Below are 23923 nucleotides of genomic sequence, written 5' to 3' on the forward strand. Positions count from 1 at the left end.
CTGAGGTTAGGTCAATGGTGGAGTACCACTTTATTCCTCTTGTTTTGGCCAACATCTCTTCAATCCGTGGCAAGGGGAACTTCTCCACTACGATGTTCTTGTTTAACTCCCGCAGGTCCACGCATAGCCTGACCTTCCCACTGGGTTTCATCACCACTACCAGTGGTGCCAGCCATTCGGCACACGTGATTGGTTCGATTATGCCCTTTTTCTCCAACTCTTGTAGTTCTGCCTGCACCGCGTCTCTCACCGCGAGGGGCACATTCCTCGCCCTGTGGGACACTGGTTCCGCTCCTGCTTTGAGTAAAATCTTGTGCGCAAACTTCTCTAGTTTCCCCACCTTGCCTCCGAACACCTTAGGGTATTCCCTTTTCCATCTGTCCAGGTCCGGCCATCGTTCTGGTTCGGTGAGTAAAACCTGAACCTCTCCTCCCAGGTCACCCTGGTCCATCCACCCCAGTACCGATGGTCCTTTTTCTGAGACGTACAGCTTGCAGTTCGCCCTGCGTCCTCTAACTTCAAATTTTAATAGTCTGAACCCCACCAATGGTATGCGGTCTCCATTGTATGTGACAGGACTTATGTCCAACCGCTCTAACTCTGAGCCCAAATGTGGTCTAAATGTCTCGTTCCACACCACCCTCTGGACTATCGTGCAGGGCGAAGCCGTATCTTGCACTATGTTTATTGGCACGCCACCAATCGTCATGTCAAGCACCGGCTTGCTAGATCTCTTGGTATCCACGCATAGCACCTGGTCGTAAATGCAGAGTACCGTGTCCTCTTCCTCATGGTTGCTCTGCTCTGGGTCTTCTTGTCCTTGGTCGACATATTTTATCGTACTCCTGGCTGACTTCCTACGGCACACCTTCTCGTATTGCCCTACAATCCCACAGAACATACATTTGGCGCGAAACGCTGGACATTTACTGTCATAGGCCTTGTGTGCCGTGCTTCCACATCGGTAACAGGCATTCTTGCCACCCCCCGTTTGTTTTCCCGGTGGGCCTGGATTTCCTCGACACCTATTCAGGCCTTTCTGTGGGGTTCCCTTGTTCCTGTTGTCTCTTCTGGGCTCCTCCTCTTCTATTCTGTTCACCATAGGTCTGGCCAACGTCTCTTTCTTCGCCACCTCCGCGCATCGTCGTGCCAATTCCGCTTTTCTTACTATTGTCATGACTTCCTTCAGCGAGGCATCCCCGCTTGCCCATAATTTATCCTGCACGGCCTTACTTGTGGTGTGCATTACGATTTGGTCTTTTATGAACTCATCTTGGAATGCGGTGTATCTGCACCTGGATGCTAGTTTCCTTAATGCCTCTACATACTCTTCAACCGATTCCCCAGCTTCCTGCTTTCTCTGTTGAAAATTGTATCGGTCAATTGAGACACATACTGCTGGTCTGTAGTGCTGTTTTAATTCCTCAATTGCGTGGGCATAGACATCGTCGTCGGTATCATCACGTTGTTTAGGTACTAGGTTTTTGAATACTCTGAGACCCTCCGGACCCAGGTTGTGTAACAGTATCCGTTTCTTCCTTTTACTTGTAAATTTCTCCTCGTTTTCATCCTCTAGAACTTCAATAAAGTTATCAATGTAATCTCTCCAGTCTACCCACTTCATAAGGGGTTCTCCTGGCTCAGGCAGGAATGGTACAGGTGCTGTTGCAAAAGACGCCTGCGCACACATGGTTTTGGGCCTTTCCGGCGGTGCGTTCCCACTTTGGCCCTTGGGACTGCCTGGTGCGCTGTCTTCCTCCTGCTTCTTTGGTTGAAGTTGAGGACTCTTTGTCTCTTCTCCTTCAAACTTCCCTGAAGTCGCCAGTGCTCCTGCCCCTCGGGTGTGTAGTTACTGTGGGGGTGCCCCTTGCGTTCCTTCACAGCTGTGTGCCCTTTCTGTCCTTCTGTGTGCCCTGTATGGCTCCCTCTGTGGGTGTTTGCGTGGGGGGCTCCCCATACCTGGTTTCCTATGGCTGCTTCATGGAGTGGGGTGTTGTAGGCTCTGCCGCGCTCTCTGATGTCCCTGGTGTCTTTTTGTGTGGCTTGGCTGTCGTTGTCCTGCCTCTGGACCTCTTTTGTGGCTTGGCTGTGGCTCTCTCTGGCACCTTGTGATGGTCATATGGTTGCACCTGCTTGGGTCCACTGCTCGATTTTTCCGTTTTTTTTTCATCCCGACCTCGTCGCCATTGTAAAGTTCGCCCTTTCTATAATAATGACAGGACAACAAGCTGATGATTCAGGGGTTTAATATATCTAATTGCGATCAGAGAGCGCCGAGCCGATTCACTCCAGGCTCCGGCACTCGCGCTTCTCTCTACTGTGGATGCGCGCGCATCCACAAAATGACCGGGGGGGCGCGTTGCGTCATCACGCAACGTGAGTCAGCTAGAGCGCTGACATTACAACTAATTGCTGTTCTCATGGCGCTAAGACCGCGCAAGGGCTCGTATTAACTGCCCCCCTATGCTTCCTGGGGGGAGACTGGAAAGGACATAACCAACCGGGACAACGGCTCAGCTTCAGCAGGCGAAAGGACGAGCTGGCCCCCAGCGCCCAGCCCCTAGCCCCCAGCCCCTAGCCCCCAGCCCCAGCCCCTATTCAGGTCTCTGTTACTAGAAAAACAAACCTGGTGTGCGCTCTTTTGATTTTACGGCTGCAGGCGCCTTTCTTTTTACAACAACTTGATTTGTGCAGTGTCCCGGAAATACGTGCTGCCAAGCTCATGCATACGTCACGCCCCCAAGCTTGCCTTAACCAATTAAGAAGCTTATTAATTTACAGAGGCGAAACTTAGAAAGGAGTGCCAGCAATTGTTACCACTCCCGCACCGTACGCCAGCACTGCCCTTTCCCATTATTGTGAATGAAGATCTACTGACCGCGCCCTGGGCTATTTCATAAGCGCCCCATTGTAAATCCATACACTGCAGCTTTATGCAGACACTCCCACAAAGCTGATGTTCCCGCCTCCTCGCTTGTGCCTCGAGGGCGAGGAATAGTCATCTCCCGGCCCAGCGCCGCCTAGCTAGCGCATGTGCAGCCTGCAGGAAGACTTAGCGCACCAAAAAATATTTTACATTGTTTCTCCGGGGAGCACCAAACAGTGAGCACTTCTTTCACAGCTGCTCAATGGTGTTTATCCTTCTCTCCCTTTCCCCGATGCTGGTAGGGCAACGCCCCCTCCGCTCATTAACACCAGCGGCCACTGCTGCTGGCACAGGCTCCAAGAGTGCACTGTGACCCATTCAAGGAAACTCCCCTACCCTACTGTATATATTTTGGGGGAATACACTTGTTTGTGACACCTTGTATATAGTTTTATTTTTTTTTAAATCACCCAGTCACTATAAGCACTTTGTCACATGTGTGAGCACCTGAAAAATACAATTGTACTAAAAAACATAAATAAAGTATTCTATTTGTATGCTACCCTACAAAACTCTCTCCCAGGATTGATTCTAGTACCATAGTTATACCCTACTCTACTAGGACCCTTTGAGGCCACCCAAAACCATTGTTTTTCCTATAATTACTGTGACCAATCCCGACAATCATTTCATGCTGCTGAAAGCAGCGTCAGGATTGGCCTGAGCGCCGATGATTTGTGCTCCCAGTTAGACTGGAAGCCTGTGCCTGCTCTCTCCAACCCGGCAACAGAGCTCGATTTGGAGAGAGCTTGAGTGCGCATGACGGTTTGGCAAGCCTGAGATGGCCACCAAACCATTATGCGCACGGAGTAGCAGTGCAACCACTCCTCCGCCAGCCTGTTATCACCCTGGCCCCAGCCCCAAGCCTTGGCTCAGAGAGAAAAAATAAAACGATAATAAACAAGGGTTTATTGTCTTTTTATTTTTCATATATTTGACTGCTGGCAGGTGGGGGTGATGTTCCTCCGCAATAGCAGAGGAGCCATAGCTGCTCAATAATGTGCAGGATCTGGAATCCAGATGCCCTCCAGCTTTTCCAGCACCAGGAGTGAGGATGCTTGTGAAAATGATCTTAATATGTATGGTTTCCCAATTTAGGACCTTCCATACTATCTCCCTCTCTCAATTAATTTGTATATTCTAGAGGCATACTCTGGCTTGCTGATTTATTGCAGGTACTGAGATTTACTACAGAGTTGGAAAATCATTGTTTTGTAGTTTTGGGTGAAGACATTTAGAGAAAGCAGGGGAAAGTCAAAGTAAAGCTAGTTGCCAATGCAAAATAAAGGAAGAAACATGACATCAAGAGCCAGGTTTATGACCATGACAATTTGTGAGTCACAAATTGCGAGTCGCAAAATGCCATGCTCAACAGTGTCTGAGACACTGTTTGCTATTCCCAATGGGGTCACAATTTGCATGCCTCATCAATATTCATGAGGCACTCACAATTTACAACCGCATTGGGTAAGGCCTGCCCTCCCAGGGATGGTGGCCTGCTGGGGTCATCAGACCTCCATGTCTGGAACTGCTTTTAAATAGAGCAGTTTTTTTTTAAATGCAGCCCGTTTTCCTTAAAGGAAAACGGGATACATTTTTTAAAAAAAATAATGAAACGTTTTTGTTTTATTTTTAAGGGAAGGTAGTGGTCCCTGGGACCACTGCCTACCCCTAAACATATTTTCTCCTACATTTGCAAAGGGGAAGGGGTCCCCTGGAGACCCCTTCCCATTTGTGAGCACATTAGCACCCTCTTGAAGAGGGCGGTAAATTGTGAGTGTTTTGCGACCTGATTGCGGACGCAAAACATTCATACATGGGGTAGAGAGTCGCCATTAGGAAAGGATGCCCTTGAAACGCCCCTTCCTAATAGCGAGTCGCAATTCCTATTTAGCGAGTCGCAAAAAAATTACAACTCGCTAAATAGGAAATGTACATGGCCCTATTCGTTTTTGCATGCGCAAAAGTGTTGCTAACCCGTTTGTGCATACAATTTAGGGTCGTACATCTGGCCCCATGTGCCTGGTGGCATGTGCCAGACTTATCAAATGAGGATTTAACTTTAAAATTACACATTTGCTGAAGTTAAGGATCAAACCTTTCTGATAAATTACTAAGAGGACAAATCCTCTATCAAAACCTGATGTTACCGATTATGCAGAATAATGTGCTTATGGTAATGGTTATCGGCGCAGTTTTCTGCTCAGGGGTTTGCTAAATCGTTCAGAGAGAATTATATGATATTAGAGCAAAAGTGCCTTTCCATATGGCTTACTTTGTTTCACCTCTTTGAATTCATTCTACAATGCATAGAATTTTCATGTCAGGGCCTGCTACAGCTGGCAACAGGAATAGTCATCAGGGTTTAATCAAGTGTTTCATTTCCTAAAATTATCTCAGTAAATGTAAAGGAATAACTTGCACATTTCTTTTTCTTATCAGTCTTCATGGCCATCACTTGCATTCTAAAACTTTGAAATGCTTTCATAAAGTCCATCTTGCAGGTTGTGAAAGAAACGGCTGCATGGACAGGTCAGAACTGCAAATTTGTCATTTTTGCAAGGGGCGTGCAAATTTGTGAGTTTCTTTGTCAACCTCCCTAAAGGTCTATATAAAACTATGCAACTTTATGATGGTTGCAACACTTTTGCTGTGAAATTTGTGGCTTGTGTGACAATTTTTGCACCACATAACACTAACTACATGATTCTGCATAAGATATAGTTTGCAAAAAACCCAGAATAGAAACATTTTAGCCCTGTTTTGCCCACTTTACAGGGATAAAATGGAAGTTGATGGACTCCAACACCAAGTTTAGTACTCCTAAAAGTCAAAATATATTTGGGCGTGAAAACTGATCAATACTGCAGTTTGCGCAAACTTCCATCAAGGAGAGCTGTTTAGTGTCATGCAAATACCCATGTAAATATTTAGTGAATCGGAGCCCTGTGTTCTTTTCCTCTGCAATGCCTTGATGCAAAGAACATTTTGCAAACGTTTGCCATTGTGTATAGAACAGCTTTGCAAAATGTATGCTGAAGAGAAACATTCTGTAAACCTTTTCACCTTCGAATAATTATTTTAAAGTGAAAATTAGCTCACTGAAGAAATATTGTTTCCATAACGAAAAATCTTTGCTTGTTGAAGGCAAACATTAGTGACGAGGTCAAGAGACAGTGAGATGAGTTAATGAGCTTTATTTTATGAAGCAACCAAAGCATGAGGTCTCGGAGACCAGTCAGCTCATTAACTGACCATTTGAGAACAACGTCAGAGAACAGATGACCAGCACTCACCCCTGCAGGATTCTGACTTTCCTTAGAGTTATAACTTTTCTTCTTTCATTCATATCATAATATTAAACTAGATTGAAACAAGGAAGGTTAAAACTGAAATAACACTACTGATATATTCCAAGAGAACATTTCAGGGTTCTGAATATCCACAAAGTATAGTGTTCAAGTCCAAACACAGTCTACCAATCTACCAACCTAATGGAAGCCTTTCTCACCCTACCACCGTCTATTGTTCGTTAAAAGTGCACTCCGCACTCACCACACTCTGCTTCCATCTCTTCACCTGCTTTGAGCAACACCCCTTCTGTTCTGATTCTCTGATATACTTCAGCTCACTCTCACTCACTAGCATAACTCTACTATAACCATTCCTCTTTCTAATAGTCTTTTTTCTTCTCCTCTGAAACACCGCTCCACTCCTATAATTCGACCTCTGACCATTCTTTAACCCCACATAACATTCTTTCACCTCCTCAATCTTAATCCCTTCTCTAAATTTGGAAAGATCCACTTCTTCTACATGGCCCAGCTGCACCTACATCCGGAAGCCCTAGTATATCCAATCCACCACACTTTTGAACTGGCCCATATCTTGTCCATCCTTTTCCATCAACTCTCTCAACCATGGCAGAATCAGCTTAGTGCCAGACTCTCTTCTCCTCATCAGAGAAAAAAGGTGTGTCTCTTTACCTCATTTACAGCGGTGGAGAAAGTCCATATCACATCCTGAACTACCCTCTCCACATCCACCCAGCTCCTTATGGCCTTATTCATGGCACCCTTTACTAATCTACCTACACACTAAGCCACTCTATTTGCTTGATGGCTATGTATTGGCTCACGACTGCGGAAGGTTTGACACTACAGGGCACATGCATTAAGATATGCTTTTGCAAGTCCTAATTGCGATTATTATGGAATCGCAATTAAGGACTCGCAAAAGCCTATGCATGTAGGAATCACTATAAAAATAGCAAATTCCTGAACATTCCTTAATTGCGAGTCAAAAATTGCGAGTCACGAATAAGGAAAGGCTTCCCATTCATTCCTATGGGCCTACAGACCCATGGGAATGAATGGGAAATTGCATGGGCAATTTGCGAGTACCAATAGGTACTCGCAAATTGTTCATGCAATTTCAAGGGTACAAGGGTGTCAAATGGACACCCTGTTGCAACCCTGAAATTTTGATGTGCACCCATGTTGCACACACACATGCCCCAAGGGCATGTATGTGTGTAACCTGAAACTTTGAAAAATTAAGTTTAGTGCATTTTTCAAAGTTTTTGCTAAATACCATATGGTTGAAAAAAATCAGTATGTAGCGGTCTTTAGTAGCGAAATCGCTATTTTAAATGCAATCTTGCATTGCATTTAAGGCATTACAATTTGTGATTCCTTAAATGCAATTGCAAATTGCGATTTTTGCATTCGGGTGATGCATCCCAAATGCAGAAATTGTGACCGCAAGTTCAAATGATGCATGTGCCCCCACATTCTTCAGAAATGTCTTCACTTCATAAAAGATCAACTGCATTCATTATCAGTCATTGTAGTGAGGTCATGGGATTAACTACGGACATTGCTAAGTTAGCATTTGTTGGTGTATGCTTGGCAGCCATCTTGCCGCTTTTGCACACGTTACTACATGGCTTTATTCTCGTGGATAGGCTGCTGGTGCATTCTCACAGGAGAACTGTGTGCTTCTCACACATTTAGCTGTACACTGTGCTCCTCATCTGCACTGCGTGTTCATGATCGAAAAACAATGAGCTGCTGTTGATTTACTTTGGTCAGTCCCACGCCCATAGACACAACATAGAAAACAGCTGCACTACTGAAAGTCGAGTGCTTTTAATATGGCATTGCATGCATTAAAGGCACTTGGACAGATTCATTCCAACGAAGAAGAGCTGTGCTTGTCCTGAGAAGTAATTCCTTGCATCTAAACTTCGAGGTATGGGGTCCCCCTGACAAAGCCTAGAAGCTTCTATAAATATAATGAACTAGCTTATAGAACGGGGAGGGTGGTAAGGTACTGTAGTCCTGTTTCCACTATCATTATATTATGATTTCCCCTTTTGTGCTTTATGGAATGTAACCATGCTGATTATATTGCTCTTATGCATTTTGCTGCTAGTATTGGCTTGTGTACTGCATTATAGAGCACTTTAATTCAAATAAACATTTTAAACTATATCATGTCTCTGTGTACTCATGTTGTGGACAAGTATGAGTGTTTGAACGAAATAGTGTTCTTCTTCCCGCGATTCCTGAGAGGGATGGAGTGACATGTTCTAGGATGTCTAATCATTGATAGATTCGCTGTAGTATGGCGAATGAATGAGACACTACAGATAGTCGGATTGGGGTTCTAGGCACCAAGGTGCGTTTTCTGGTACACCACTACACACCGAGGTCCTGGTTTCCTGCGCATAGTTCTGTGTATGTGGAGAATCCCTGCAATATCATGATATGTCAGAAAACTCTCTTTCATGAATATACTCCTTATGACCTTGATAGTGCTAAAATTGGGTATTTCCCTCATGAACACAACCCAAAGCTATGTTGTGTGCACATCTACCACTGCCACAGCAATACCATTGTGATCTACACAAATCTTCTTCCCAATAAAATCTAGAAAAATCTTCTCCAGGGAGTTCCCAGATGTTCATTGTGTTAAACTTAAACACCCCCCAACTTTCAAACTATTCTAACCTTTCTTGTATATCCTATTAACTGCATTTCTTATAACTTGCTCATCTAACCCTGCTGCTGGAGACTTTATTCATTGTCAAAGATTGATAAATAATGCAGAATGTGCTTTGTATATTTTGAGAAAATACCAATAAAAACATATTGTTATACAAATTTTAAAAAGTGTCAAATGTTCAATTAAGGGCCATTCAAATTAGTATGTCTTGAATTCTCACAGGGGTATGAACCTTTAACCTCACATAGCCCCTACTTCACCACAGGCTGTAAACTCGACCATAGTCTTGAGAGAATGGCCGTACTCTCGCTCATTTGCAGCTTTTTCTCCAACAACTCTTACTTATTAAAGTCTTAGGGGGATATATACAATGAAGTGACAGAGTGTGTTGTTAGCCTCCTTGGCTTAACAACACGCTCTGCTACTTTGGAAACGCAAGGCTGCACCATATTTACAAGAATGTGGTGCAGCCTTGCATTTCCCCTGTGATGGCACTAAGTTTAACAACTTAGCGCCAACGCAGGAACCCTTACACCAGTGTGCAAGGGTGTCTGTGTGCAGAGGAGGATTGTGTATGTGTAGGAAGGAGTCACTTCCTGCACATAAACAATCCTAAAATGCCATTTTGTAACTTGCGTGTGTGCTGCTTCGTGCAGGGCACATGAAAGTTATAAAATGGCATTTTTTTAAAGGTTTTTCATGTACAGGAAGGGGCACCTTCCAGTACATAAACAAACTACGGCATTTTGCTTTTCCATGTGTGCTGCACAAGGCAGCACACATGGAAAAAGCCAAAACTTCATAATAATTAATTTCTCCTCGTTTCGCCAACTTACGACCGGGATTTTCCTGGTCTTAATTTTGGCGCTGCCTCTTATGTACACCATCCTTGTACATGGGTCAGCGTCAAATACAATGGGGTTTGCGGTGGAACGCCCACCACAACACCCACTGCACACCCCTTTCACGCTAAGTTAGCGTGAAAGGGTGCCTTATGTACAAGGCAGCGTTAAGCCAAGTTAAGTAGCTTAACGTTGCCTTGTACATAAGGCAAGACCCCTATCGCCAAGGGAACATCATAAAAAGTGATATTTGCATGGCAATAGGGGCTTGTACATATGCCCCTTAATTTTTTCAATGTAATGTCACACTTATTTGCAAACCTTCACTCTCCATCGTTACTGCACCAACACAACCCTGCACAATATTGTGCATGTTCACCTACAATTCTTCAGTCTCATGTTCCTCATGCATATCCCCTTTTCCCATCAGCGGTCTGTGGATTTCTTGCTATGCCAACCCAAAATATATTCCATTGTATAGCACTAACCTTAAAATCTAGCAGCCAATATTGCTAGCCTCGTTTAGATATTCACTGCCCCTATGCATTATAACTCCTTAAATAAGGGCTTGCAATCTGTTCTCAAAACAGCATTCAGCCCCCAAACGTAAGTTCTAAAGTATTTGATTGTCCAGGCAGCTGCCAATGCCTCCCTCTAAACGACTAAATAGTTTGTTTTGGAAACAGGCAATTATCGGAAAATAAAAGCAAGAGGCCCTGCAGTGTCTTTGCGTTGTCTGCAAAATCCCTGAAACCCCCATCAAGAACCTCGGTTGATGTTTATCTTCTAATGTGGGCAAATGTTATTAAGTCTACTTTTGGCCTCACACCATTAGCTGAAATAGTGTATTCTAGGCACCCCACCTCATCTACCTTGAATTTGCACTCATCCTCTCCCAATGGCATTCCTGAATTCTCTATCTTGTCTAAAACTTATTTTATTGCCACGGTATGCTCTTCAATTGCCCCCCAAACATCAATAAAAAACACAAGACTTGCTCTTAATCTCTAAATGTGTCAGACGTCATGTGTTGAAAAATGCTTGATGCAGAGGAGAGACTAAAATGTAAGCGCATGAATTGGAAGACACCTTCAGCGGATTTAAATGTTACTAATATTTTGACTCCCAGTGTAGCCTGATCCAATGGGAAACACTCATCAAACCTACCTTCAAGAAATATTTACCACCCTTTAACAATATAACACCTTTTCATTTATGACGGGGTAGGGAAAGTGTCTAGTACAATATTTCAGTTTAAAGAGCGTACATCAATAGAAATTCTTATCTTTCAGTCACATTTTTGTAATTATAATACCCTTCTGATACTTCTACCAGTTGTATGCCATCTTCAAAAATCATTGTGTTCAGCATGGCTTTCATTTCATCTCAGATTACATTTGGTATTTTCTCTGCCTTGTTCCTAACTGGTTCCACTCCTTTCAGTAATATTTTATATTCATAGCATTTCAATACCCCAGTAATTTCCCCGCACTCACTGATTTGACATCTAGTAAAATCTCTTAAGAATTTGTATCTTCCACTGATAAAAATTGGCTAGGAGCTCTGGGATTGATGATTATATGCAAATCATATTGGCGTACCCATCCTAATGCATGTCATCCCTTTTTTGCTTCCTATAACTTTCCCCTAATTCATCTTTCTCTGAACATGACATCCAATTACATATACCCAATTATGTCTGTTGAGCTCCCTTGCTATCCCCGGGGATTTATGTTCTAAATTTGAGATCTAAAGAGAGTTGAGTTAGGTTGAGATTCACACAATTTCCTTTTATGCAAAATGTAGAACCCACATTTGGCACTACATTTTTGCACAAAATACATTCTTACACCCATTTTAAACACAACGATACTCTCCACAAAAGCACAAAAACACAAGCTCTGCAAACAAGAGCCACTTACATTCTGATTGTCCACTTTATTCTTGTGAGTGTGTGCTAAATGTTGGCAGGGAATAACATGTAATTAAGCAGGATATGGCCTGAAAACACCATCCCATCAAGGCCCACCTCAAATTCTCATAGGTAACCGGGGCTCTGAGGAAGGAGCACTGTCTCTCCTACTCCAAGTCGATAGCACCGGTGCTGAAATTATATAGCTGCCTGGCTGTGAGCAGTGCACCTTTATAGGGAAGAACTGTGGGGCATGGTAAGAGCAAGTGGCCTCACAGCTACGGAAAACAAGTTCCTTAGAAATCTGTTATCTCTCCCGCAAAGTACTCCTCTTTGTCCATTAAAGCTCAACATGTGTATCATCTCCATTAGTGACCTAGTAAAGCTTCGTACCTTTACTTAGGCAGAGATTGGTCACCGCTCCCGAACTTCACCCTATGCTGCCGCTTTTAGTGAGGTCTGTGCTCTAGATAGTACGAATAAAATAGGCTGGATCAAACATGTCAAAAGCCTCATATTCAGCATTGGCCTATCAGGACACAATATTGGCTGTCTACAAACCCATAATAGAGGTCAGATTAAAGTACTATACCGGGAATGGGTTGAGAAAAATGTATATTCCAGCAGTAATCAGTGCAGACTGATTGAAGAATTTAGAAGCTTCAAACCCTGTCATTCCCTAGAAAGCTACCTTGATATTATCAAGGTGCCGGCTGACAGGAAGCTCTATGTTCAATTCAGGCACGGTAGTCTACCAATTAATGCATTTACAAACTCTTGGCTGAATAACAAAGCCCAACTAAAAGGCTGCCCCTGTTGCCCTTGCCTGCACAAATTCATAGGCCATGTCCTCTTTGCTTATACAGCTTATGCAAAACCTTAGGGAAAATAGCCTACCCCAGTCTGTAGTCAACTTGGGACTCAAGACTTTAGAGTGTCCCTTCGCATATTGAAATCAGACACAAGACCTCTATTTGTGTGCACAATTGTGAAATATTTGGGCCGCTCCTGGCAATCAGAAGAATGGCACTTCTAATTCCATTATCCACCCCTGAGAGCCACAGATGCGATGATCCGCCCTAGCATGCTCAATATTTTTAAATTGTAATCAGTCTTTTTACCTTGAACATCGTCAGATTCTAGTTTTTCCTACTTGAGTTTTATTGTAAATACTAGCACCTTTTAAACAAATTTTTTAATCTTGTTGTGTAATGTCTATGAATGTAAATTTAGGGCCCGACGACTGTACATTTTTAACAAACGCAGTTTAATTTTATACAGGGACCTTGCACAATACCCTTTGCTCGACCATAGCCTGTAAGCTACGAATCACATGATAATTGTTGTGCTTAGGTACTCTTTGTTTACTGTTACAGTCTCGACATCTTGTGTTATTTTTAGGTCTCGCCTATCCCATTCCGCAAGGAATGGATAGGGGAGAATTATAGGAGCCAAAATAAGTTATCAAATCAACAGCGGATTTTAAACAGTGCATGTGCTCGTGAACGCTCCTCTCCCCGAGCCGCCTGCATAGGAGAGCTTCACTTCAAAGGGCTTCACTTCAAAGGCTCCGCCCACAGCGTGCGCTGATTCACTTCAAAGGGCTTCACTTCAAAGGCTCTGCCCACAGCGTGCGCTCGGCCTCAGGCCTTTCTCCTCCCACGGCCGGCCGGCCGTACTTTCGCTTTAACGTCCTCCAGGCCGTGTCTCGCATTTCTCCTCCCCCCACCCCACAGCAATGCCAAGAACTTGTTCTCTCTTACTCCTTCTTTTTGTCTCTGTTTCTCTGGCACTTTCTGTCTTCTAACCTTTCTCTATGTTACACATTCTCTATGTTTACAGTTCTCATCACCTGTCTTGCTTCCTCTGCTACTACTCCTTTGTCGCAGTCCTATCCGTGTCTCTCCTTTTCTCTTCCTTACTCCGTATCTCTACCTCTCAGCCTGTCTGCACTTGTCTTGCTCTCTATTTTCTTCTTCATTTCTCACGTGCTCCATTTTCTCTCTTTTATTGCGTATATTTCCTGCCTCTTTCTCTTCGCCCCTCTTACACTCTTTGTCCGCCCAACGTCTCCTCTACCTCTTCCTTGCGGGCTTTGTTATGCAAATGGTGAGGCCTGAATTTGATGATTCCAAAGTGCCCCGTCCGTGAAGTTAGCAGAGCTGGTCGTTCTTACTCTGCGAGTGTTTATCCCTGTCTATATGTCTGCTCCGATGAACGCTTGTGTGCACTCTATGTAAATGCATGTGTGCACACTGCTGTATAAGTGTGTGCTCTCAGTCGCGTTAGTGTGTGTTCGTGTCTACGTTTTGTGTTACCCTAGGTGCTCCAGTGTGAGTATGTGTGTTATTTTTTCAGTGTGTGCACCCGCTTGTAGTACCGTGGAGTTGGTGCGCGTGTGCGTGTATGCTCTTGTGTCACTGTTGTTACACTTTGTTACTGTGTAAGCATACCTTTGTTCGTGTGTGGGTACATACTTTTGTGTTTATGGGTCCACTTATGGTTTCAAGTTGCCTCTGCATCACAGTGTACATGTACTCTTGTGTTAGCACATTTGTCTTACGTCACATTGTGAAAGCTTTATGTTGGTGCTTGTGTACTCATTGGTCAGAGTGTGCAGGCATTCTCGAATCAATATTTTTGTGCCCCAGTGTCCTTGTCTGTTCTTTGGTGTCATATTGTGCATGCACACAAATGTCAGTTTGTGTATGATTGGTGTCAGTTTGTGCATGTCTGTACTTTTGTGACTGGATGTGTATGCTCTTCTGATAGTGGTTGTGTGCTTGGATCAGTGTGTGTATTTTTCTGTCAATGGGTGTATGCTCTCGTGAAGTGTGTTCTTGTGTTAGTGTGTGCACTTGTGTGTTCTCCTTTGTCAGGATGTGTATGCTTTTGTGTCCAATTATGTGCATTGTCTTGTGTCAGTGCTTTTAAGTGTGTGTCAACATGTGTATACTCTTACGTCAGTACTGTATATGTTTTTGTATCACTTTGTATGTGCTTGTGTCATCGTATGTATGGGCTTGTTTGTTATTCTGTTGGAATATCAACTAGTACCATAGAAATGCGTTTCTGCACAGCGCTGCACGAGTGACCGAGGGCAGTAATAACGGATCTGCGCACCGATTAAAGCTCCTCGCGCCGTCTGCTGTCCTAGGGAGCACTGCATTGGCAATGCAGATGCTTTGGCAGGATGTCTGCATGCGCCGTACATGCTGCATTGTGTCGGGCTTTCGGCATCATGAGCTCCATTTACAAAACCCAAAATCAATAAGACAGCCTTGAGAGGGAGGGAGGAGAAATGTTTCTGCATAGATTGCCTGAACATAGTTGGTAGCCCATTTGGAGACATTTATTGCACAACCAGAGGCAAATTGCTAGGCAGTAAAAATGAATTTTTTTTTGCAAGAGCGATGTAGAGTATTTGGAGTGGGTGAGTCACCACCTGGTTATTTGTGATTTCAAGTCTGTCAGACAACAAGGACTTTTCTAGGACTGGTTTAGAGCCCTCACGTATTCTTTACATATTTTTAAAGACATTCTATAGCCACATTGATAAAGTAAATATTTTCGTATTGGAATACAAGAGAGCTGTGTCAGCAGTGCTCTTTTATGTCAATGCATCACAGCAAAAGTGAAAGTTACCTTTTTATTGATAGCAATGCAATCTGAAATATGACCTGTGTACTAATAGTCCACTTCGGAAACTGTCCCTTCACAGAGAATAACAAAATCATCTGCCTAACATTTATTGGGTAAGGAAGATTAAGGCCCGGATTAGGAACAACAACCTGCTGTAGGACAAATGTTAAAACTATCTTCACACTCTTTCTCCCCTTTCAATACCTCTCTTTTCATCTCCTCATTCAACCATCCACCTCTATCCATCCACCTACCTACTCACCCATCCATCCAGACTCCTAGCCAGTCACCCACCCACACATCCATCTACCAATTCATCCATCTAGCATCAGTGCATATTCTCTCTCTCTCTCTCTCTCTCTCACACACACACACTTACTTTAATTATATATCTCTGTTTCTCCCTCTCTATTTTTCTGTAGCCCCCTCTGTACTATATGCAGTAAACGTTGGGGAGCTTAATAAAGTCACAGCAGCAACAGCAGTGACCTCTGGCCTTACAAAGGGTCCAGTTCCATGTGAATGGTTTCTGATTACAGAAATGTGCTCTTTAGAGTAGCTTTGGTCCATTAAAGGGAGAAGTGCAGCTTTGAAAAAAAAATCTCATTTGGGGACATGTCCAGCGGGGCACATGCAGTCTGCTCCTACATACGCCATGTCTCACGTGTTGTTATCTAAGCAATGGTTTGAAATAGAGTTGCTAAACCAGAAGCACACACAAACACAACCACGCACAAGCACACAAACAACTACACATACATACACCCACTCACACGCACACACAAAACACTCAGCAACACACAACACACACACACACACATATACAACCACAGCTGCAAAATCACACATACACACACCCACACACATACACACATACACACAATCACACATACAACCACACACACAGAAACACACACACATACATACACAACAACACAAGCAACCACATTCACACCACACCGACACATACAACCACACACACAACAAAAACACACACAGCACACACATACACACACATACACACAATCACACATACAACTACACACACACAAACACACACACAAACATACAGACACACAACCATACACACAACCACACGCACAACAACACACACACACAAACACTTATAGACTTTTGTTGCAATTGGTGTTGCAAAATTTAGCAATGCCAATAGCTCAAACGTAATTAATGCGAGACCTATTGCATTGCAAATGCTTGTTTAATTGTATTTCGTTTTAATACTCACTTGTATGTCACTTCCTAATTGGAATGTATAATGTTTATTCTGAATGTTTGTATCTTTTACAGTATTCTACTGATATAAAGAAGTTTGAAGATGATGATGTAAGTAAGTGACATAATGGTGGGGTAATTTTGGAAATTTAGCATAACAAGCATAACGTGAAATTACTGAAATTATGCAAGATTGTGCCAGCATAATGGAAATGTCACTCTGGCCAAGATCTACAGCGGTATTTGGCCACGTGCTTTCGAGCAGAACGTCTGGAATAATAGTATACATAAAGATGGAACCTGCCATTAAGTCTACCACTTTCTTGTTAGTTACAACAGGCCCTTTTTGTCTACATTTCCTGCCCTTTCCTTCCTCTGATTCCTTTAACTCAACACTCTTTATACATCTTTTCATGCATCATGCATACTATGTTATTTCTGAACCTCCCTCCGCACACGCATGAAAAATGCCAATTATGGCCACTTTTTCTACACTATCTATTGATTGCGTTACAACTTTTGGATTCCGTACCAGGGTCATTGCAACCCAGGCACCCTCTAAAATTAACCCAACTATATTGCCTGACTATATCTGGAGGTTTGAAATTGAACAGCATAACCTTTAGTCGTTTCTTCTCCTGCTGAAGAAACCTCAATGTTCCTTCTTCCTTCCATCCAATCATCTCTTTCATGCAACTAGCATATACCTTGACAATTTTTACAATGACTATAGCTTCCTGGGGGTTATTTCTGTCCTCAATCTCTCTTACATCTTCTTACTGACATACTGTACTTGTTTTTTATTAATATTATCAGTCATTGCACCAAATTGGCATTTAGTTACTGATTCTCAGGAAAAACACACATTCATCCACCGATCTGTTGGATTTCATGTTATGTATAAAATGTGTAGTGGGCCATGGCCATGGTCATGTTAACAGACGTTTCACATCTTATCTCCAACCTCAACGTAACCTTCTTATACAAATCTGCGATTCGTTACCCATATTCCTCTACAGCAACAAGAATAATATTTGAAAATGTGCTTCCTTTTTTTGCCCAGGGGCTTATCAAGAATGCCTTTTTGTCTAAAGTCTAGACCTTCTAATGCTTCCATATAATTTTCAAAAACCTCCATCCTCCTTCCACTCAATAGGATGTGAACCTGTTTGAGCCAAAAAACATGAAGGGGGAATAAAGCCTGTGTACTATCTGCTTTTCTTAAGGAATTATTTTTTTGTCAGTGTCAAGTCAGGATAAAAATTAAAAGATAATGACGTGTTAACTGTTTCTCTCCGCGAAAAATCCTCTAGAAATATTTGAGCTTTCTTTGTAGAAGTTGGAGGTGACAGTGTTCCACAATAGTATTATCCACTTAAGTTTCTCTCAATGTCATGAGCTCAACACAACGTTGATGGATGGCACTTAATTCAGAATCGCTATCTTCCCCGGTGGGCGGCAGCTCACTACTAACACAGGAGTTGAAGGGGCACTGACCGAGAGACTTTCATAGTATACCCTGAAGTGTCAGTCCACACCAACTGCTGATGTATCACGTGGCTGAAATTGGGCTGATCACGCACTTTCTGCACCATATATGGGATCACGCCCTGAGATCACGCAGATCTGAGAACTTGTGCATGACTGTCAGGTGCTGTTGCTTGAACTGGGGCCTTTGTGAGTTAATGACACCCAGTTGGCACTCATTATTAGAATTGCCAAAGCACATAATTTCGACAGGCTTATAATCACTTTGTTAAATGTACACTTCTCTCTTTCCATGTTTCACACCCTCCGGGAACGCATTATACATGCTGCGTGTTTTTCTTTCATTGCACCGAACTGACCTCGTCATGAGCATCGAAGGGGTTAAAGGGGATTATAGATCCCATTGCAGACCCACCTGCAATGGGATGTCTGGGTGGTCCATAGGACCCCCTTTGCCCCTTCCAAGATGGCTGCTCTCAGGGGTGCACTGGCAGTGCACCACCATTTAGGTGGCGCACTGTCAGTGGACCTCTTGAGAGCTTCTTTGCCTCTGCGCCATGTCTGCAATACGGCACAGGTGCAGAGGCAAAGGGATTCCCTCACTTGCATTGGGCACACCCACATGCAAATGAGGGAATACTCCCTGAAGATATCGCTGGCGCTTCTTGTGCGCCAGGGCTTTCGGTATTACAGAAGGGACCGCACAAGCATCTGCGGCCCCTTCTGTAATACCAAAGTGCCCCGGGCGCGCAAAGCAGGTGTAAACGCCTGTTGCACCCCTGGGGCACTTTGTGTAATACTGGTCCTGGTCTTTTGCCTTATTCATGGGATCTCACTTTAATCATTCACCAATTTGTGGATTATTCCTTGCTGAACTGCTGGCTGCAAACCGTCGCCGCGTTGTAATGATGCATTAGGGGGAGTCAGTGATGACGTAAGAAAATGTATTCTATGAAAGAACTCAAGCATGGTGTTAAAAAGGCCAAACAGTTCACTAATGGACTATTTCAGAACACTGCCAGGTAACAGATTACCAGCACAGACCATGCAGGGTTTTGAAGATCCACAAAGGCATGGCAAAAACTAGTAATTTTACAAACTTCATGAAGAGTGAAACCAAGAAACTTCACACACTTCACTCCTTCATTAGCAATAAAAACAACCTTTGCACATCCTCATTTAAATGGATTTTTGACACTAGGCAAAAACACTGCTACCTAAACGGTTTTTTTTTTAGATAAAATAATTGTGTGATGATTGATCATTTTCTATGTTTACTCTACCTTGAGTTTGGCGGTTTTGCCTGGCCTTGAGTTGGGATAAAATATTTAATTTAAACATTAGGAAAATGTCTTGGAAATACTCTACCCTCTTTTCTTGCAGAATAGTGGAATGATCCAGAATTCCCATGGAAATACTTGTACACAGAACAAATAATAAACTTTGCATGGGCCATCGGTATTGGATTATAGCCCCATACCTTAATCCAAGGAGTAGTGGGGGCAGCAGCTACACCTACACACATAAGAACATCAAATCTGTCATAAAGCAAACATTTGGAATAATTAAGGGTCGATTTAGTTGTCTACACAAAAGTGTGGGAGCGGTGGAGCACGTCCCAGAAATGCAGGTGTGCTGTAAAATAATTGCAACAAGTGAGGTGCTGCACAACATAGCAATGAGAAAAGCCTGCCATTGGAGCCTGATACTGAGGAATCTGCTGATGAAGAAGGCCTCCCCCCTCACTAATCACAACCTTGACAAGAGGCTACTATGACCGTAGAAGCAGCAGCAGTTTCTGCATAAGGGTGGGAGACTAGAATGTCACGTCCCCACCCGCTGCAGCGACGCTAAACGTGAAAAATAAAATGGCAATTACATTATTTCATTGCCTATTTTATTTTTCACATGGAGCACTGCAGCCACCAGCCTGCCCCCACTCTGGAGATATGGGGGCGGGTCCTCCTCTGCTGCTGATTGGCAGCATAGAGGACTGAAGGAGCTAGCTGGATGCTCCAAGGTACGCATGTCAGTTTGGCCTTCTCTCTTGCACCGGCCAAAGTGACATGCGCTCTTTGCAGCTCTCCAACAGGCTGTCTTAGACAGCTGGGTGGAGATCAAGCAAAGGCCTCCAGAGCCTGAAGGAGTGTCCAGCCAGCACGCTTCATCCTATCCTGTCGCTTCTCTCATGCTGGTTACCAGCATGAGAGTAGAGCCAGGATTGATTAATGGATTGGCTGGAGCACTCGGAGTTGAGGGACCTGAGAAAGGAGGACCTCAGACGTGCAGCAAGCAAGGTAATTGACTATTTTTTAAAATTCATAGCCACCCACCTTGCCAGCATGTACATACCCACCCAACACCCATTTGCCAGCCCCACTAATATATGTACCTGCCAGCCGCCCCTCTGTAAAAGTAGGGCACACAGGACAGACATCACCAACAATTACTTTAAAAGTAAGAATTATGACACAATACACTTAAATATGCTGACACTGTTATTACATGTTCTAAACAAACTCGTATTTATTTACAGGCGAAAGTGACCTTCAATGCTTGAAGAATGAAACTCACAAACAACTATTTTTGAGAAATCTATAATAGCAGGTAAATCAACCTTTCTTCTATTTTTCCTTTTTTTGACACATACCATTCTATGATACATCTACTATTTTCCCTAATTTCCCTCCAAGGAAAAACGACTGAGTGAACAGGCCCCTGCTGATACAAAAAAACGAAATATAGTACAAATCCTGTTTCATCCAAACACCTACCCCCCTCCCGCCCTAAATGAATATGGGATCCCATCTATGTAAATAGAAGAATATATGATACCAATAATATAGATTTATGTGTTTGGGTTTGACCCAGTTACTAGTGGTCATTCTCTTGGCATCCAGTGCAGATCAAGAGAAGAGGACAGTTGTAATTTCAAATGAGCACTCAGGTAGTCTTAATGCAGGGGGTTACTCATGCTGCTAGACATGGACTACCACTGAATGAATGCCCCACTGGTACCAAACTTGCTGGCATCATATACCAAAATTGACTGATCAAGGTAGGTAGTTAGGGCTTGTGGGGGCACCCATGGAGAAAGGAGGCCGACTTGATCCACTGGCTCACAAGCTGAAAATGAGGAACCATCATTTAGAGTTAGAGCCCAACCACACACCTCAAACTACGATACTATCAGAAACCCCAGGGATTTATAAAACTTCAGGATTTTGGGTGACTTGCCTCAACCAACACGGCATGTCCATAAAGATTAGGAGCCCTCTAGGGCGGGAAAGGGGAAGTATATAAGCCTTCACAAAGTAAGAAATGATTTTGGGAATGATGGGACGATGTTGGCTCACCACCCTTGTAGTCCTCTGTCGTCACTGGAGTCTAGTTAACTGGGCCACAAAGTCCTTGCGTCTCATGGGACTAACTTCCTTGAAATGTCTTTAATGCTAGCTCCATTCCACTAGGCTTTTACTTTTCCTCCCGGTCATTGGTCACCTCTTCTCAACAAAGCCAGCAATACAACTTTCTCTCTTTAGGGTATTCAAAGTCTGCAAAGTGTATTTCAGAGTTACAGGTTTATTTCTAGCCTCCTGGCAAAACAGCAATGTATACAAGTTGTAAGCTTGTTTGTCTCCTAGGTTCGTGCACAGAGTTCCTGCTCAAAGTCTACTCAAGGTTGGTATTACTATCTCAAAGGTGGCAGTATTTATAATCTTTTAGGAAATTAAATGAATGAAAATCCTGGAATGATATGTGAAGTTGTACCCATCTGTCCCATTTGTCTTTGTTGACGTCCTGTGAGTTTTTGAGATTTGGAAAGCTGTGAGCCCACTGGAGCTACTTCATGATTTCTTGTGTTTCTTTTAGATCTGTAGGCATATGTTGTGGTATGTATGGTATTTCCAAGGTCTATGGCTTTATTGATTGTTTAGGCTTTTAGCCTGTCATTTTAATCTTTGCATATTGGCATTTTTATTCGTGATTTATAAATATGATGGGTAGTAAATCTTGAATATGTCTTCCAAATTGAGAAATGAAATAGTTTGACGCTGATGGATAATACGTTTTTAGAATATTTTAGGTATATGTTTCATAATGAGTGTGTTCTGTAAGGTGTATGGTTTTAATTGACTAATAAACAGTTTCATACATTCATTATGTTTTCAAGCATAATACAAGACTCTGTTAGCCAAGGACAGCCTCCAATGTGTACTCACCCTTTGCCAAAAGTGACTACTGCAAGCTATTGCTGGCCTTTGGAGATGATATGATATGGAATGAGTCTTTAATATTGTGCTTCCATAATATCGTAAAAACAACAAGGTGATGCAAGGATTGCTTGAATTAACCGCTACCACTGGCGATTAATTGGGGCTGCATTCCAGACCATCGTATTTCACCCAATGTGCCATTGTAGACATAGACCAGTCTTATGCAAATCCGTCTTGATTCTGCCACAATAGAAACAGTTCAGCCTGAACTGTGAAGCCAGGTCACCTCTAAATGGAAGCACAAGAAAATCGAGACCAAATAAAATGGTAGCAAGAATATGTTCCTATGACATTACGGTTGCATATTATTAAAAACTCAATATTGTAACAGAAAATTGGTTGGTAATCAGCCTTCTCATGTGGACTCCATCCAAGTCTCCACAGGAGATTCTGAAATTCCTTAAGTATGAGCACAACTACTACTGACATGTTATATTTGTGTTATTATGGTTGTTAGACCACTTGAAGAGTGAATTGTTTTCTATCAAGTGTACTGTGAATGTGGCACAGGGTAGTTATTTCCATTCAAGATATCTTTGTAACTCCTGTGAATGTGCTAACATTCATGCTGCTGTCCTTGAAGCACTGGTCCAGGTCCTCTGAAGATGTATGGATGACTTAGACCAAGACACCAACTACTGGATTCTCGGTAGCCCCCTTTAAAACGGACAGCACAATTCTTCTCTGACTTTGAGCATATGCTCTTGGCCAATTCAAACAACATACCTGATTTGGGTGGAACCACTGTGACCCTTGAATTGCCTATTTTTTAGGTGATTTTGATTTATGGAATATTTTTTGATGATTATCAGCGAACTCAGCTCATCCCCATTCAATTGTGTCTTCTTGCACCCAGGGCCCCTAAGAAACTATTTACATGGGAAGGTATATCACAGAAAGCTTGCCACACTGTAGCATTCTGTCAGACAGCTTTGGCCACAATGATTTATAAAGAGTCCATAGTAAAATACTTGCGACCCGAGACTTCCTAAAGTTAAAAACGGTTGCCATTAACTTTTATCCAAAGAATAACATTGACCAATGGCCCCCACTTTAATAGTATTATAGCTCATTAGTTCGTAGGTGTTATAATCTTGATTAATGTTATATACCTACTCAGGAAGGTATTGGGATGTTCTGATGTTTTGTGTTGTGCTGTATGTGTCATTTAATACCTTCAGTCATTAATCCATTCATGCACTCACCGATTCACCCATCTATCAATTCCTTCTCCTAACCATTCGTCCATCTATCAATCCATTCACTCCATACTATCCATGCACTGAATCTCTCATTCATTCATTTATGCACTCACTCTGCTCAACATGACTCATTATCATATTCACACACTCACTCATCCCCACAACCACATTGATCCTGACCATCTTAAGAATTGTTTTAGCTCTTTTATGTAAGCTACTTTGTATTGGCAATGTTTCTCCATGACAAAAGCTGTCAGCTGTATTTTAGTATGATCGGAAGAATTTTATATATTGAAATACCGCTGACAAAAATACACAATACATTATTTGGTGCAGTATGGAGCTAATGTCAAGCAGTTCTCGTTTAAATTACAATACTGCTGACAGCTTTC

Source organism: Lissotriton vulgaris, chromosome 7, assembly GCF_964263255.1.
Source record: "Lissotriton vulgaris chromosome 7, aLisVul1.2, whole genome shotgun sequence".
Taxonomy (NCBI): Eukaryota; Metazoa; Chordata; class Amphibia; order Caudata; family Salamandridae; genus Lissotriton; species Lissotriton vulgaris.